Raw genomic sequence first — 18,688 nt, 5'->3', positions numbered from 1 at the left:
GCACCACTAGGGGTTCGAACCTCGGCTCAGGCCGTCGTAATTTCGATCCACGTTTGAATTGGATCGATTAAAGAGGGTTGATAATTCTATATAGAAATCCTTCGTCACGAAAAAGCGGTGCCGGCAATTAAAATATAGTCAGATAGTAGGTTTGAGATCAGCTTAATGTGGGCATGCAAGTTTTGTGTTCACCAAGATGTCGACAGTTACCAATGGCTCTTAGTACCTCGTTTACCATAATAGTCGTGAAGGTATGTTAGTACTGAAATTCTTTCATTATCAATACAAATATATAAAATGTGCTTGCAATTTCAAATTAATAGATTTTCACTAAATGCACTTGATATTTTTGTACGGTATTGCATAAAAAATGTATGTATTTAAAAAATGTATTTTTTGTCTTGCTAATCTCTAAAACAGCTAAACCGCCGATTTTGATGGGAATTTTACTCGCAGATAGCTAATGTAACTAGGCTACTTTTATTTTGGAAAATTTATTTGTTTTACATCCACGCGGACGTAGTCGCCTGTAACAACTAGTATTACATAAATGAAATATGTCAATAGCTTTATTATTTAAAAGTTGGAGTGCTAGATGGTTGACAATATCAATTGTGTGATATACGTCATTATATTCATTATAAAAGAACTAATTGGACTATGTAATGCATTTATTGTTAAAATCTCGAATCTGGATTTTTTTTATTATAATTTTGATTTTAGATAAATATACTGTGATAAAAAATGTGTTCACTTATTTGATGATAAATATGTGATGATTTGTATTTGAATTGTGTTTTATTTAAAATTAACAATTCCGGCAATTTTTATTATTAAATTTACAATTTTTTTTAGACAGATACATATAATAAACAATGTTAATAAAAACAAAAAAAAGATTTCAGCTAAAATGTCCTTGCAAGAATTGAATTATATATTGAATTTGATTAAACAAAAGAAAAATATAAAAAAAAATGTCTAAAATGTACATGAATAAGTTAATTATTAATTTGATTAAGCTTTTTGTATATATGAAAATTAACAAGTTGTCAAATTAAATTAATTTTTTACACAATGGTGTCAAACAAGTATACGGCCCATCTGATGGTAAATGGTAACCAGGACACCAGGGGTGTCACGTGCGTGTTGCCGACCATTAAGAAACCTTAATATACCCTTCTTGAAAAACCCCATGCTGTAGTCTCGTGAGAAAACCTCAGCAGGTAGTTCAGGAAGAAGCTCTTCGGAAACCGCACTGTCCGAGACCATTTAGGTTCTAGCGTGTGGGGATCGATTCCCTATTGATGGTAAAAGGTAGCCGTAGGTATCATGTCGAACAATTCCTCAGAACGCAGTCCGTTATATATTCGGTAGAACACTCAAAGTGAAACAAACTTTCGCCTCAAACTAATTTACGTAATCATTACATTATAAAACAAAGTCGCTGTCGCTGTCTGTCCCTATGCATGCTTAAATCTTTGAAACTACGCAACGGATTTTGAAGGGATTTTTTTTAATAGATAGAGTGATTCAAAAAGGTTTATATATATATATTACATGTACACCCGTGCGAAGCCGGGCCCGATTAGCTAGTAGCATAAATGGCGACTTTAAATAGAAATACTAAAATGGTGCATCATCACCTTTTTGCAGTCGGTAGAAAGCATAATAATATGGCGAACAAACACAAGCTTAGTTAACAGGAGGCGAAACTCAAACAATAATTAGAGCGACCGCCGACGGCCCGCCGAGTTCACAGATAATATTTAAACGGCTGGAATTAATTTCAAATTCGCCGCGCGAATATTAAAAGGGTGGTCGTGTAGGGTGACCTTTGTCTGTGTTTTCTATCCGTTATCCATTTTTAATATTTAGGAAGGTTTTACATATTGTTATGATGAGTTGTATGTATAATAATAGAGAGCTTTATTATATATTTGTATGTTTTAATTAATAGAAAATTGTTCAAAATCTACCCGGTATCATCGTAAGCACAGATTATTATATTAGAGTCCGTTAGTTTGTGTTCCCGCGCTTTGCCTTCCTCTCCCTCACCTAGTACTGAACGGACTGTACAGCGGCCTTGACGCGCGCGCGCGTTTGTTGTGAATTGAAATAAATTAGAACTGTGTTAAACCTACTGTGAAAGTGTGTGAGAGCTAGCGAAGATACCTTCGAGACCCTGAAGCCCAAGAAATCCGCAGACCATAAAGGTAAATGACTGACGCTTCCCTAACATTTTGGTAGCAGAGTAGTTTCCCAAACAAAAATACAATGCAGAACATACATAGATTTGTAATGTCACAGACCATAGACCAAAGCAAAGGGGGAGGTACAGACCACACAAACATAATGCTACAAATCTAGCACAGATAATACTTGTACTTGACAGTTCCTAACACATATGAATGTGGATGATTACAAGGGCTGAGGAAGGCCGAAAAGAAAATGGATGCACTGTGTGGATAAGGATATGGTAAGAAAGGGAGTAAATAACGAGATGACTTCGAACAGGGATGAATGGAAAACATTACGCCGATCCCAAATGCATGGGATAAAGAAGATGCAGATGATGAATTAACAATAGTTACAGAGGATTTATATATGTATCGATATACAGTTACTCCCAAAGTGCTTGACAGTTTGTTGACGTATAAATACACAATTTTTTTAACTACTTTGTCAATTTAAACATAATAAACTACAAGCCCTATAATATAGCACTATCATTACTTATTAATAAAGAAATGCTATTAAGTATATATTATATATCACTTTTCTATTTTTTTTTCAATAACCACTACTAATTATTGAATATGGAATTGTCGTCTGCGTTAAAAGTTATTTTTTTCTGACTGCTCTAATGCTGTTGGCCGCAGCTGGTGTTTACAGCTTCACCGGACGATAGAGGGCGAGTGCAGATGGCACTCCAAACACGCGAAAGGACTTATGAAGCGGCTTAAGGCCAACTCCCGCCTGACGAATACGAAATCGTAAAGTCAGGACAGTTATTAACTACCAGGAATTAATCACGATTGTTTCTAGATGGAACCTGATAGGTTTCCATGAATATAGCTAGCAATGGGTCCCTACTCGTATAAAGGTCCTATTACCATAGATACTACATAATACTACGTACTATAACTGACAATTCCGTCATCCAAATATATAGTAGATACTATTACAGGTACTATAATTGCTTTCAAATCATTTGTTGGCTCTACATATAAAGTAGTTAAGGTTTTTCTTGTTTTAATTTTGCGGAAGAGGCGTCCCCGGAAGCAAAATTAATTTGCCACGTTGGTTTCAAATATAACGAGCAGTGTGGAAGTTACAAGGTAGCGTTTACCACTTCGTCCACAGTTGATGATACTTCTAACATCTACTCCAGACGATAAAATAACTATATTTTTTTTAAGCTTATCCATAATTTGCAATGTAAATGATGGTCACCGAGTACAACTCGTGAATTTTAGCATTTTTGCGCAATAAAGAAATAAAGTTGCCTGCTCAGCGTTTCGGTAAACACACGTTAGCATTCACTGGGACTCTGATAAAAATCAGGAAAATATCGTTCCGTACCACCCTTCTACATAAAATCGACACTTCATCCGGTTTTATTTGTTCGGTCGCCATTCAAACGGCTTATCTACTGTTTCCAGTATAAAAATCATGTTTATTAACATGGCCTGCTATTTGCGGAGCCGTACGTTTGTTTGCCTCACGTACATATAATGGTTTTTATAAAGTTTTAAAAAGTTAATAACACAGTAAAGCGTAGAAGGAGAATTGTATCTCATCATTGCCTTGCCTTTATCCCATTATTTGTGGTCGGCGCAGTACGTCATTCTCTTCCACTGCTCTCTATCGGCCGTCATATCTGAGCATACTCTCCTTTTATTCATATAATCTTTCACACAATCCATCCATCTTTTCTTAGGGCGTCCCCTCCCTTTACATCCATCCACATAATCATTATTACATTATCTATCTCCTGAAAAATAAGTCATGTGACATAGATTAAATAAAGTTTAAACATAAAATAATTCTCAAGTACTTTTTATCTTATCTTGTCTTGAGTCTCGTACTTTTTCTTGAGTTTATGTTCTTCTAGTTCTTTAGAATAAGCGTTATATTATAACACCAGCTTTTACCTGCGGCTTCGCAGCAAGTTCATTACTGGTTGCTGAAGTAACAAAATGTTGATATTTTATCTTTATGTGTCTTATAAAAATATATGTTTTTTTTTAAATAAAAAGTCTTTCTAATACCTCTAAGAACATGTGTACAAAATTTCATGACGATCGGTTCAGTAGTTTTTGTATGAAAGCGTAACAAACATCTCTACATTCACATTTATGGTACGGATTTTAATAGTTATTATAATGCCATAATATTGGGCAGTAGAGCAAACCCAACATATATATAATAATAGTAGATATTGAATTATAATTAGGTTCGTAGATAGGGCATCAATAAAAGAGGAAAGTAAAATATTATATCACAATTATATATTTCACGATGAAGTCTAAATTTACAGTCCTTATTTTCTATTGTTCTAGCGATGACAAGGAATGTACAATTTTCAAATTTATATTTTCTTTATATAAACTAAAGAGTTATTAACATCCTCCACACCAGAAGATAATTAATTAATCCAATAGGTATGTATTCTAACTGTAGAAGTAAGGATGTTTAAGATTTTGCATATACAAATTATCAAAATCATAAAATTATAAGTATGAGGATCTTATATTTAAGTAACAAAGGAAATCATTTCGCAAGTACCACCCATTCGAGCGTGTGATGGATAAGCTACCCTTTATTGCTATCAATTATACTTTAGGGTATCCAACTCAACACATAACGCTATCACATATTGGTTAAACACCGATTAAACCCATCATATAATACCATTTTGAATTTATCAAAATTTTCTAATAATCCAAGTATCTTTTCTTTACCTAAATCATTGGTTCCCAGAGTTACACACACAGTTACAACAGTTTTTGCTGCGTACCCTTTCAAAAAAGACCTCAAACATTGCGTACCCTTTATTGTAGCAATCGCATTAATAGTATAAATGTGAAATTTGTGAGTGTGTGTGTATGTTTGTTTTACTGATAGCCGCACGTACCCCTTGATGCAACTTCACGTACCCCTGGGTGTACGCGAACCACTAATTGGGAAACACCGAAGTAAACCAATAATCACTGAAGATTTCTCAAGAAATATAAAAAGCGAAATTGGTACGATCGTTATCCTCTTAAATTTCTGTCATAATTGAAATGAGACTTTCTATCCAAATGTTTGATTACTTGAGTCAAATATATTTTATTCGTCTTAATAAAATATAATTATTCTAAATAACATTATAAAGCATACATTAATTATAAATATTAGTGTATTTTTGTTTGCGAATTTATTCTTAGTGCTTTAACAGTTCAATTAATTACTAGTTGTGCCCGCGATTCCGAATTTCGATATTCATAGTCTACTAGCTACTCGCTCCGGCTTTGCACGGGTGTACATGTATTATATATAACCTACCTCTTGAATCACTCTATCTATTAAAAAAAACCGCTTCAAAATCCGTTGCGTATTTTTAAAGATTTAAGCATACATACATAGGGACGGACAGACAGCGACAGCGACTTTATTTTATATTATGTATCCATCCATCCAAGATAATATTAGTGATTGTAGTATTTATTCTAAATGTATGAGCTATATTGGAGGAAAGAATGGCTAAGTGCATCTTTTACATTCCATCAATCCATTTGGTAATTTATGTCATGAAAAAGAAGAGCGCTCCATCCATCCATATGCCATAAACTTTCGCATTTATAATATTAGTGATTGGATTTTTACACACAAAATAGCTAGTATGCGAGCACAACAACGACAAAATTATAGTCTTTGGTATAATTAATGTTGTTGTTTATAACGTGCACTCTGTGCAGTTGACAGAGTCTGTATTCTAAAATGGCGGTAACGGGCAAATTAAATGTGAAACGCAAATTAAGTTTTTATTTAAATTAATATTTAAATACAGTACAGTAATATAATAAGTATAATATTAAAAAACGCTAAATATATTAGATAATGGAGATAACAGTGTAAATTTTATTTGAAATAAAAGTGTCCATTAAATACACCGTTGTACGGTTAAAAAGTTCGTTGCGGCTTATCTATAACAGCACATATTTATTTCAATAACGAATGATTTTCGGAGGCGCGCCGTCATACGGCCATTTGGTGCGATGAAAGGGCAAACGATCGCCATTACGTGTTATCATTGACAGCGGAAAACTTTACATCATACCAGATGAAGGAAATAACCGATCTCACTTGACGGGAACAGCTCTCTCATTGCTTTCCTTCAGGGCGCGAAACGCCTTTGATGTGCCACCGTGTCGAACGCTTTAGTCAATTCTAAGCGCGTCTGAATAGAGTTTGCTTTCATTTGGTGCGAAAAGAAGGGTTGGTGCGACTGGGGCGCGTGTTTTATCGCGTTGTAGGGGTGCTCGCCGCAGTTTCCGCCCGCTGTGAATGTACGGCCATCTTGTCAACGGAAGTAGTAAAGCCTTCCGTAGCGACGCTGTCGCCGAGTGTGACGGCGGGGTGTTCGTTTACGTATCTTTTTATTTTTGCGGCTCTAGATTCTGTTTGCTCTTTTAGTGTTTGTGTCTACCTTGTCTACACATTTAGTTGTGAAATGAAGTTCTATTTAGATACCGACAGAAAGACAATTGCCATTTGCTACGAGTAAATGTATATCTATCAAAACATTACTATGAGGAAGAAATTATTTAATAGAATGCGAATTATTTGTGATATCCTATTATTATTAAAAATATAAATATTTAGATAGCTGTTACTCTAGTACTACGATTGATCGCCGATGTAAAAAGAAATTAAGGTTCTTTAAGCGTGATTGTGCTTAAAATCCTGGACTGTATAAAATGAATCCTGACACATAAATATTTTTTACTTGTTTTAACACACCTAGAAGAATGATAGTAAATTATCATTGATTCAAATTGAGATTCAATAATCATTAATTCCTGTAGAATACTTTAGTAGTTTATGCAAGATATTATAGTTTTGTACCATAGTGGTATAAAAGAAGTTTTTATTGTAATTTATTGTTCTTCCTACTATTGTTAGGATTGGATCCTAAGAAAACAGTAATTATCAACAATAATACAAGTAGAGACCCAAAGGTCTTTTAAAATATTGCCTGTATTTTATTAAAAAAATACAAATATTTTTTTAATAAAATACAGGCAATGTTCTCTTGTAGTATCAATTAAAGTTAGAAAAAATAAATAAATGCGGTTATTTTTTTTTTGTTTTACAAATAAAAAAATGCCCTCTTTTTAATATTAATAGTTTATTATAGACATTATAGACTATTATTTATTTTATTATTTTTATTACTAGATAGAGATTTATATCAGTTATCTAGTATCTATAACACAAGCTTTCTAGCTCAACTTGGGTCTAGATGGCGCTGTGTGAATTGTCCTGAGATTATTATTTATTATAGACATATATTAAACTGATTACAGCCTAGTAAGTTAGATATAGTCTAAGATTTATTACATGAAAATAGAGCGGAACACTCTATTTTAAGATATTAATATTTAGTTTTAACTAAATATAACAAGGAAAACACCCTGTTCTACTTATTCAGTTTTAAAAGATATCGATAATATATAAGATATAGGTACAAGTAGAAACTTACGCATTAAAAATAAGTTAATTTTACCTAAATGCCGTCTACACAAAGTTAGTAATTCATTTTATGGTAATTGCGTAAGATTCTATAATAAACTGCCAGAATCTACGCTAAATCTGACAGAGAGGCAATTCAAACTTTATATTAAACAAATGTTATGTAAAAAAGCCTATTATAGGATAGATAATTTATAGATGATAGCAATATATAGCAAGTATAAGTTTATTTGCGGACAACGTTATAATTTATTTTTCATACTGCTTTCTTGATGATAGCGTAGCGGCTTTTGTATTGATTGCCGCATGCATCCTCATGTAAAGTGCGAATACTGTAACTACTATATAGTAATTTTTGTAGCTGTGACGTGGTCGAGTGGAATGAGTAGTCATGCTCACTAAAATGTCCAGACATGTGGCGGCGTGGTGGGCCGGGTCATTGGGCTCCCTAAAATATGGTCGAGCGCAGTGATGGCTGGCTCATCCGTCATACTCGTGAATGAGTGCTGCTTGTAGGGACTGGTCTGCTCTTATCACTACGACTGATTTAATCTTATTGTGTTTTTATATTTGAGCCTAAATAAATTAGTGCTGGTTGGTAGTTTGTATTCACACGTTTCGACTTGTAAAATGTGAACTTACAAGGATTGTTTAAAAGAGCAACACACAAGTTTCTTGCTTATTCTTCTTGTGATGAGACAGCTTCCGAATAAACGGTAGATTTAAAAAAATGTTGACTATTCAAAAGTGCTTAAATTAAGTTTATTTGAATAAATTATTTTCTATTCTATTCTATTCTATTCTTTGTTATATTCAGTTAGGTTTAGTCTTTGTTCATACCGTAAGATTTCTTACATAAAAATACAGCCAGGTTGATTCTGTCTTTCTTGTTATATTCAGTTCAAAGTAAACATTAATATTTTAAAACGCAAACATCATCCCGCTCCCTCATGGTTTGTAAGGTACACTGTAATGGAAACTGTCGCTGTTTCCTCATAAGATATCAAATAAAAATTCGATACATCTCAAAGAGAAGGGACGAAGATGTGAAAAAATCTTTTTTACATCAAACCGTGACAATATTGTTGGAGCTGTCATGTGACGTACAGGGTGTTGGAGGCCGCGATATCATTTGGAAATTTAAATATTTTGTACCTTATGATGTATGGATTAAGGACGATAATGATATTGTGATCTGAATAAACATAGAAGCAGACAAATTTTCCCATTTTAATGTTACCGATCGACGGACGTGGCGACAAATGGGACGGATCACCGGTATCACATACTGTCAGTAGATCAAAGTAATTACGAAGATTGTTTTTTCAGTTCCGTCGTCGATGTCAGCCAGACATTGCCTGGCCGTTGCTTAAAAATACACTTTACGTCAGAAGATATAAAATTACTCTTTACTTTAAATTCAAATTCAAATTCATAAATCATTTATTCATGTAGGACATTTTAGCCGCTTATGAACGTCAAGTTTTTACATTATAATTTTTTTCCCTACCGTCCAGTTCGGTATATAGATCCAATTGAGAAGAACTGGCAAGAAACTCAATTGAATTACTTTTTTTTAAATCCAGTTTATTTACAATGCATAGGTATTTATATAGGTGTCTATGTCTAACATTAAATGAAAATCCCGAACATGAAAACTATTACCATGCACGCTTGTCATTCAAGAAATCGTTTCGTGAGTAATAGGCCTTGCTCAGTAAATATGATTTAAGACCATAGTGTCATCATCATCTGCTTCTTCCTTATTCCATTTATTTGTGGTCGGCGTAATATGTTTTTCTCTTCCGTTCATCCCTGTTCGCAGTCATCGCGTTATTTACTTCCTTCTTCCTTCTTCTTACCATATCATCTTTCACACAGTCCATCCATCTCTTTTTCGGCCTTCCTCTGCCCTTATAACCGTATCGTAAGTCGTATCCGTCAAGCGAGAGTTGGCCTTCATTCGCTTTATAAGTCCTTTCGTGGGTTTGGAGTACCATCTGCACTCGCCCCTGTCGCCCCCCGGTGGAGCTGTAAAGGCCAGCTACGGCCTACAGCAATCTATTGGCGGTAGCTAGTAGCAGTGGTCAGAAAACAAAGTTAAACTGCACTTTGATGTTAAAAAAACGATTTCATTTCGTCGTCAACAATCGCCGGAGCTGCCCATTGCTATGTACCATATTAGGTCGACCTCCACGCGGTTTCCTCTAGAAACCATTGTGGTTAATTCCTAATTATTTAATCACAATGGGCAAACTGATCTGCTCATATCATCCTCCTCTGACGTCCGCCAGCGTAAACCGTTAGCGCAGGCGGGTGCTCCATTCCATTATCATCCATGAAATCGCCAGCATTCATGAATATCTTATATGCCAAAAGAGATCTTTCAATATTCAAAGTGTTAGTTAAAATAAATGTCACACGTCTCCTTTCTAGCGACGATCACGAATGACACGTTAAAAGCCAGGGAGCATGTATCGAGTTGCTTTTTTAGTCTCGCGGGCTCTCATAATGCGATATTGCCGAAAAATATAGCGTGCGAGGGTATAACTCAACGGCCCTAATGGGAATAGATGCCTGCTTGCTATATAAATTATTTTAGATGTTGCCACTTTGGCCTGTCGTAATGGTAATGTAAAATATTATAAATGTTCGTTAGTAATTTATATATTTGTAAGGATATTTATTAAATTCTTACTTGCTTCTTCTATAGGGCCACATATCACGAAGGATATAAATCATTACTATAGGACTTTTACAGCGCTATAAGACTTTTCAAAGAAATAACGAAAAGGTTAGTCGACATCACAGAAGACCGAAGAGCTGGCAGCTACCTTGGACAAAGAATTAGTCTAGCTATTCAAAGAGGGAACGCTGCCAGTATCTTCAGAACGTTGCCTAAAGGGACCCCTTTTAATAATATATTTTAGTCATCATATTATTTTTTTTTTTAATCATTACTTTACTTACTTTCAAATACCTAATAAAATTTAGTACCTGTATTTGTGAGCTGTAATACGTATGTACCACTTTACTTAAATATATATATTTATAAAAAAAAACTAACCTACAAATATAGTGAATTCCGTAGTAGCTCTTTTTTGGGGTTAATCACCCTTGTCACTACCGAATATACCTACATATAAAAGTTCATCAAAATCGATCAAGTCGTTTTGGAGGAGTAAGGCAGCTAATACCGTGACACGAGAATTTTATGTGCATACTAGCTTTTACCCGCGGCTTCGTTCGCATGTTTTTTTAAATAAAAAGTATCCTATGTTAATTCTAATACCTCCAAGAACATATGTACAGATTTACATGATGATCGTTTCAGTAGTTTTTGCGTGAAAGCGTAAAAAACAGCCCTACTTTCAGATTTATACATATAATATAAATAGTAAATAAAATTGGAGTGTCTGTTTGTAATATTGAAATAACAGTTTTTTACTACATGCATGTGAATATAAATACAGTACATACACCAAAATAATATTTTTTACAATTTTTGTCTGTCTGTCTGTCTGTTTGTTCCGGGTAATCTCTAAAATTGCTGGACCGATTTTGACCAGACTTTTTTTGGCAGGTAGCTGATATAATAAGGAGTTACTTATGCTACTTTTATTTTATAAAAATTACGTTAAATTTCACGCGGACACAACTAGTTTATAATATTAGTTAGAATTAGACGAAAGAAGATATATAGTTCTTATAGTATCGTACTTTAGAGGAAGAAAAGTGTAAAGGAAACAAATACTAGTTTTAATAAGCATATCTGTTTTGTAATTACGATATCACAGTTAACAAAGTACCTAATTTCGGAATGAAGGCAGCGCAGTCGTTCCCGCCAATTTATTAGACACGCAAACAAGTTGCAAATTGCTCTGTAGAGGGGACGTTTTCGCTAAATACCTATAAAAATGTCTCCTCACTGTAAAATATTGTAACTAACACTGTGTTCCGAAGCATTGGCGGCAGCGTTGAAGGCAAACTGACAGTACAGGCGCAGATTCTAAACATTTAAAATAACTACTCTGTGCATTTTATTAATTAGGTACGTCAAAAAAAGGCGCGAATATTTTTAATTTCCATTGGGTTGGCTAGTCGCAGATTTTCACAAGTACAAATATGTTTCTTTGATTCAAAACTAGTCGCTAAACGTAAAATATAGTTATATTATTTATTTATTTTATTAGTCTAATACAATATTAGTGCAACAAACAGTTTTTTTTTAATTATATATGGCTTTTAAACTTTCGTGTTTAATATACATTATTTAAATTATTAACCGGGTCTTAACACGAATAATTTTATGGCAAATAAAGGTATTTACCTCTCTCGACGTTTCGACTAGGTTGCACTAGCCGTGGTCACGAGCTGACTGGAGTACCATTTTGTATTTGTTTTTTTTGCACAATAAAGTTATTATTATTATTACTAGTTGAGAAAAATGTGTCGCCTTTAACTTAGCCCAGCCTCGTGTAAGCTAGAGCGCTGTATAAATTGTAGCACTTCCACATTTGGATGGCTCATTTCGGTCGGTTTGCCGCCCAGAGATACTTTACAGCCACTGAAATGTAAAATATCGTTCCATCTTATCTGCTTTATTAGCTGAGAATGACTATGGAAAGAAACCTGTTTTATAAGATGTCGCAATAAACTATTTCTAATGGTAACTATGTCTTCATTAGTTGCGATTGCGAGGGAGCTCTTCACTGCGCATTTGTATTGTTTGGGATACAATGTTATTTCATAAATTGTAGTTAGAATCTAAGAATGTGGTAAATATAATGAAAAATTGATTCGTTATATATAACTACCTGATACCCCCGACTTCTATCGCGTGGAATTAAACTTTTTATTTAAAATAAATACAATTTCTAATATTAAATACCCTATAACAGTATCTATTTTCAAGTAAAAATGAGTCCAGGCGTTACAGAGATTAGCAAGAAGTATGTAATATTATATGTGGAAAGAACAAACAAACATACAAAGAGACAGAGTGTATTTTTTTTAATTATGAATACTGATGTAAGTACATTACATTATAGTGAAAAGCTGTTAATATGAAATTACAAACAGTCGTTTTAATTTCATCTGTTTCTATACATCAGCATGATTACTTAACTTGATCAAAGTTGCCTAAGTCATATAGAGATATGACTACCACGTTATTATCATGTTTGTGTTTGATTAGAACCTAACAAAGCCTGTTTGTTTTTGTTTTGGCTTTGTATTTCTTGCCTGTATCAAAAATAAATCACCTCCATATCAAACCAAATTAAAAATAATTTATTCATGTATTAGCCGCTTATGAACGCAATTTTTTTGTGTTACAATTTTTTTCCCTACTGTCCATAATTATACCATATTTATAGCAGTACGAGGTGAACCAAAGACAATGGCTGTATAAGCTTAGTCCTTTTGCCTTTCCCTGAGATGAGAAAAACCGAACCAAAAAAAAAAATTGTGTGATTTTATGTATCAACTCTTCTTTTGTAGAAAATACTTTTTTTAACAAATAAATTAAAAAAATATTTTTTCAAATATCGAATTTAATTTAGGCGCGAAACATTCAACAGCAACAAAGGCGGTATATCACAGACACAACTGCATTAGTACGCGGCTAAATCGCGCACTCTTAATCGCCCAGTGCAATCGTATATTTCTTGATTAAGAGCTCGTAAAAATGTCGTCCCGCTCTGAGTTATGGTCTGCGAGCAGGAGAGGAGATTAGCTGGCGGTTTGTACCGCATACAGCCGTGATGTATGGTGATAGATTTGGCATTGTGTTCCATTATTAATAGGATAACTACTTACAAATCTGAAATGTAGACTGTACAAAGATACAGGTTAGTTAATTGATTGAGATATGAAGCACACTTAATCTACAATGTAGTTCATATGTAAATATATAGAGATTCTGCATAAGACTAGGATGCACTAAGATAAAATATGCGGTTTTATAAATGGATTCACGAAATGAAATCGCTTCCGCTCTTCATTCTCTCGCTTTTTGCTTAGATCTTTTAAACTACGTAATAGATTTTAATGTAGTTTAAATTAAAAAATTCAAATTCAATATATCTTTATTCATCCTAAGTCTTGTTAGATTAGATAGATTTAAGAGGAAGTTTTATATGCATAATACGTGTACACCCGTGCGAAGTCAGGGAGGGTAGCTAGTCAAAACTAAAACTAAATAATATATCGTCCAAAACTACTCTTTTCTATATGTCTAAAAATCACAGAGGTCGTAAATGATTTAAAAATGTACACTGTATTGCAGAAAATTTTCATCACGTTATCATGTGATGCTCACAATACTATAAGACACATTGTTTTTACAATTTATTTTTCTTTTGCACACAAAATTAATATACGACAGACTTATAGACATTCTCTACCAGTCAATCGTCGCGTTGATCAGAGATTAATATTTATTTATTTTATTTTTATTTATTTATTTATTCATCCAAAACAATACAAATTGTGTAGGATAACATAATTACAACATTACAGTAAATTTTTGTCAACAACCTAATAGCAACTTAAATATTAAATCTAGGTATGTCAGCCAGCATTGTGCTGTAAGTCTTTATGTCCATCATTATAGTAGTCATCTACGGAATAGTAACACTTATTCAATAAATATGACCTCAATCTGGACTTAAACATATCTTGAAAATGAGCGTAGCAATCAGTCGTAAATTCTACCATTATTCCGTTTTTTGACGTTGGCAACATTAGACCTCTCCTATTACGGAATAGCAATCCATTACGCATGCTGGTAACAGCTAATTATATTGTCCTTATTACTATTATATATTACTCGAAGAATTGTTAGGACATTCGGTCAGCTAGCAGTAGTAGCGAGTTACCTGTCGCGAGCCTGTGATATACAACCACTGGCGATGCTTGTGACTAGTGTTGAGAATAGTTCGTTTAATTTAGTTCGCAGTTCGCATACGTGATCTTTTAGTTCTAAGTGTTCTTGTTTTAGCCCAAACGATGTGGGCACCAGCTAGCCTTTACAGCTGTGTTCTTTTTAGAGGGGGATTGTCAGCAATGCAGACTAGTGATCACACGGATCACTTACGCTGGTGTGATTATGATGTGAATGATAAAATAAGCATGGAGTCAGATTAGTTAGCCCTTGCATCTTGGAAAATGGCAACTTACCACGATGGTTTCTAGGAAGAAACCACGTGAATTATTTGTCAGATTGACCCAATCTGACAAATAATTATTAGTCCTCATTACTAACAATCTCCTTCCCTCTAGTCACGATAGGTTAATTGAACTGACTTCAAGCTCATGAAGTCAGTTCTCAAAGAATCAAACCTCCACGGATGCCCGATCAGCATTTATACCGGTGGAGGCTTGATGGTTTACCGTTAAGGCAGGCGGGTGCATCATTTCATTATCATCCATAAAACAACCTATCATAACTAATTACACAATGAGCATGAAGTCGGTTCTCAAAGAATCAAGCCTCCACCGATACCCGACCAGCATTTATGCCGGTGGAGGCTGAATGGTTTACCGTTAAGGCAGGCGGGTGCATCATTTCATTATCATCCATAAAACAACCTATCATAACTAATTACACAATGGTTTCCAAGAGGACCGCGTGAGGTCGCCTGATTACATAGCTAGTAATCATGTCAATAGTCCTCATTATTAATAATTCCGTATAAGAACATATTTCCGGGTTAAGAACAAGACCCCATATTTGGCAGGAGAACTATTGGATTATTCTTAAAAGAGACTTCAACTTTTATATTAATTTATCAAGCCAACTAAAGAGCAATAGATCTGTGTAGTTCGTGTCCTTCGCTCTTAGCACTCTACGGAACTAGTTCATTCGCGAACTACACAAGCCTACCTGCAACTTATTACACTCGACCATTACACCGGACAGTGCGCACTTGGCCGGCAATTTATGGTCCGGTTTATTGCAGCGTTCATAACTAGAAATAATGGAAGAATTAGTGGGTTTTATAATTGTGTTATTTTGATTATAATTTGTATTTATGAGATTAATGTCACAACGAGTGTAGTAGTGTAATATATATTTATAATAACCTTAGATAATTCACACAGCGTCATCTAATCTCAAGCTAAGCACAGCTTGTTTTATGGGTATTAGACATAAATAGATAGAAAATAAATACATAATATACCTATAATACACCTAGACTAATGTCAACAATGCCATCATACTCATTAATATATATGTTTGTACCGTGCGAGGAATCAAACCCGCGTCTACAGATTAAACTAATTTGTAAAACAAACGACATATTTACTAATTAACTAACTAATTTTACTACCCAATCTCACTTATGTGAAATGCCTCTTGTGAATTAAACAAGAGTTGTTTGCCATTTGGCGCTTGCTTTATCTCTTTGCCTGCCCCATAAGAAATATGGCGTTTGAATATAGAGAAGAAGTAACTATCTGATTCGTAATATCCAAGTATTATCAAAAAGAGTAGCCATTTTCTTTGATATTTTCCAAAAATCACGTCTCATTAAAATGGGTGTAGTTAAAGCACCCACGTAGATAACTTTGTGTAAAGGCTGGTAAATTAAACAAGAGTTGTTTGCTATTCTGCTTCCTCTGCCTACTCCACGAGACAAATCTCTCTCTCATGAAGATAGTTAAGAAGTAACTGTCAAACTAACATTAAATGATTCGAAATATTCGAGTATTTACTTTGTCTGAAAACGGTAGCCATTTTCTTTGAGACCTTGCAAAAATCACGTCTGAACCTCGCAGTAAAAATGATATTGTCGGGCAGGTCACTCGAGTGACGGATGGCTCTCCCAGCCGGCATATTTCAGCGGGTGTTCCATCCCTTCCGTTAGTGTCTACTAAATTTATGGCCGCCGGAGAAAAAATGTGGACTCCGCCTAAGTAGTGATGTGACATTCGGTATAGAGAAACGGTTAATCGATTCCTTTTTTGAACGTTATATTTTTTAACATTAGATTTTTTTTTTAATATCATTTTGTGAAGTTCTGTATAAACAATCGATTTCGTTTTTATAATGACATTAAAACATACCGCCGCGACTGCTAACCTAGACGGCATAGTCAGAAGCATAGACCACTGATGTGACCAAAGTGAAGGTAATACTTGACATATCTACGAGTATATTTTGCCTTATACCTACTAAATATTTGAATCTGACGTGGCAGGGAAAAGTCTACTCGACTGGTATTCGACTTTTTAAATTGACTTATAGTAATCGATTTTTTTAAAAACACCTTAGCCTGTAAGTCTTGATTTTGAACCACTTGGGTGCATAAATCTGATTAATAACCGAGTTTTTATGGTATATTTAGAATCGATTATTTTCAGCATTTTTTTTATTTATATAGTTAATTCATTTTTTCATTTAGGTCAATTTCTTTTTTTAATTAAGGCCAAGTTGAAAGTTATTTCGGTCTTGATTTTTTTGACCTCTTAAGTGACTAAATCGAATTTATTATTGAATAATCGATATTTTTCCTAATCGTATTATGTTTTATTCTTTTCACATCCTTACGCTGAGGAAAATTTCACTGGTTTTATTCGACCAATATATTTTATTCGGTGGAAATGACGCGTCGAGCGTTAGTGCGAGATGACTTGGTTATTAGTCGTGATGGATGTAAAGGTTTAAGGGATTTTTGTGTAGTTAATGGTAGGAAGGTGCCGTCTTATACGTGTATGAGATCTATGTTCAAGTTTGTGTTTTACCAGTGGCACTCAATGAGGAAATAGCTATTATTATTGCTAAAAGTTGCATATAGATGGCGTGATTGGTATCGATGGAATTCTTCATAGTTTTGCAAACGTTTTAAAAAACAAAACTGTGTTTTCAAAATAGTTTAATCCATTTATAAAAAAATATATATACATGTTAAAATGAAATAATGCGTTTAGAAAAGTAATTTTCATATATTTACTCATTTTGTTATTTTCCAGTACTTAATTACACTTTAATCAGTGCTAATACGGGGCTCAATGTTTTCAAAATGCTTTCATAGATGGCATTGTTGTCATTTGTATCGGCCTAATTAAATGTCTTTTTTATATTTTCCAATAATAAGCACTTAATATATTATTATGGTAAATTTAACATATAAAAAAAGTTTAAGTAAATTAAAAATAGCCGAACAAGCAAATAATACTATTTCCAATAATACTTATGTATGAAGTGTTGTCATATTAAAAATAAATACATGTATTATCGATTTTTTTTAATAATCGATAACAGGATTTTATTACAGCGCATTATTCGATGATGCTTTTAATGAGTCGTTGTGAACAGTAAATTTTCATTATTTTGTATTAAGTATAGCAGTATTCCGTTTCAAAGAACGGAATATAGTAGTACATTATTAGTGTCGTTGGTTATTTACATTTGTACTGAAAAATCGATTACATAATAATTTAAAATATCGAGTACGAATCGTAGCTGTCTTCGAATACTGGCAACTGGTAAGATTAAAATAGTTTAAAAAAAAGAGAGAAATCGACCCTAACTCGAATACCATAAAGTTTATTTTCCTTTCTCATTAATATCATAGCAGTTTGTTTTTAACTTGCGTATGACTCTGTGGTATGATGTTTAACGTGTATTGTTATTGTACGGTGCATACATTTCAAAAATTATATTTTAATGTAGGTACATACATTTCTTTCATACATTTCATACATGTCAAAAATTATCTTTTATTGTAGGTACATACATTTCTTTCATACATTTCATACATGTCAAAAATATCTTTTAATGTAGGTACATACATTTATTTCATACATTTCATACATTTCAAAAATGAACTTTTTATGTAGGTACATACATTGTTTTCATACATCTCATACATTTCAAAAATTATATTTTAATGTACATACATTTCTTTCATACATTTCATACATTTCAAAAATGAACTTT

The sequence above is a fragment of the Achroia grisella genome, unplaced genomic scaffold, assembly GCF_030625045.1.
Source record: "Achroia grisella isolate CSIRO2021 unplaced genomic scaffold, CSIRO_AGI_Agris_v1 utg283, whole genome shotgun sequence".
NCBI lineage: Eukaryota > Metazoa > Arthropoda > Insecta > Lepidoptera > Pyralidae > Achroia > Achroia grisella.
Note: the sequence above shows the minus strand (reverse complement) of the source record.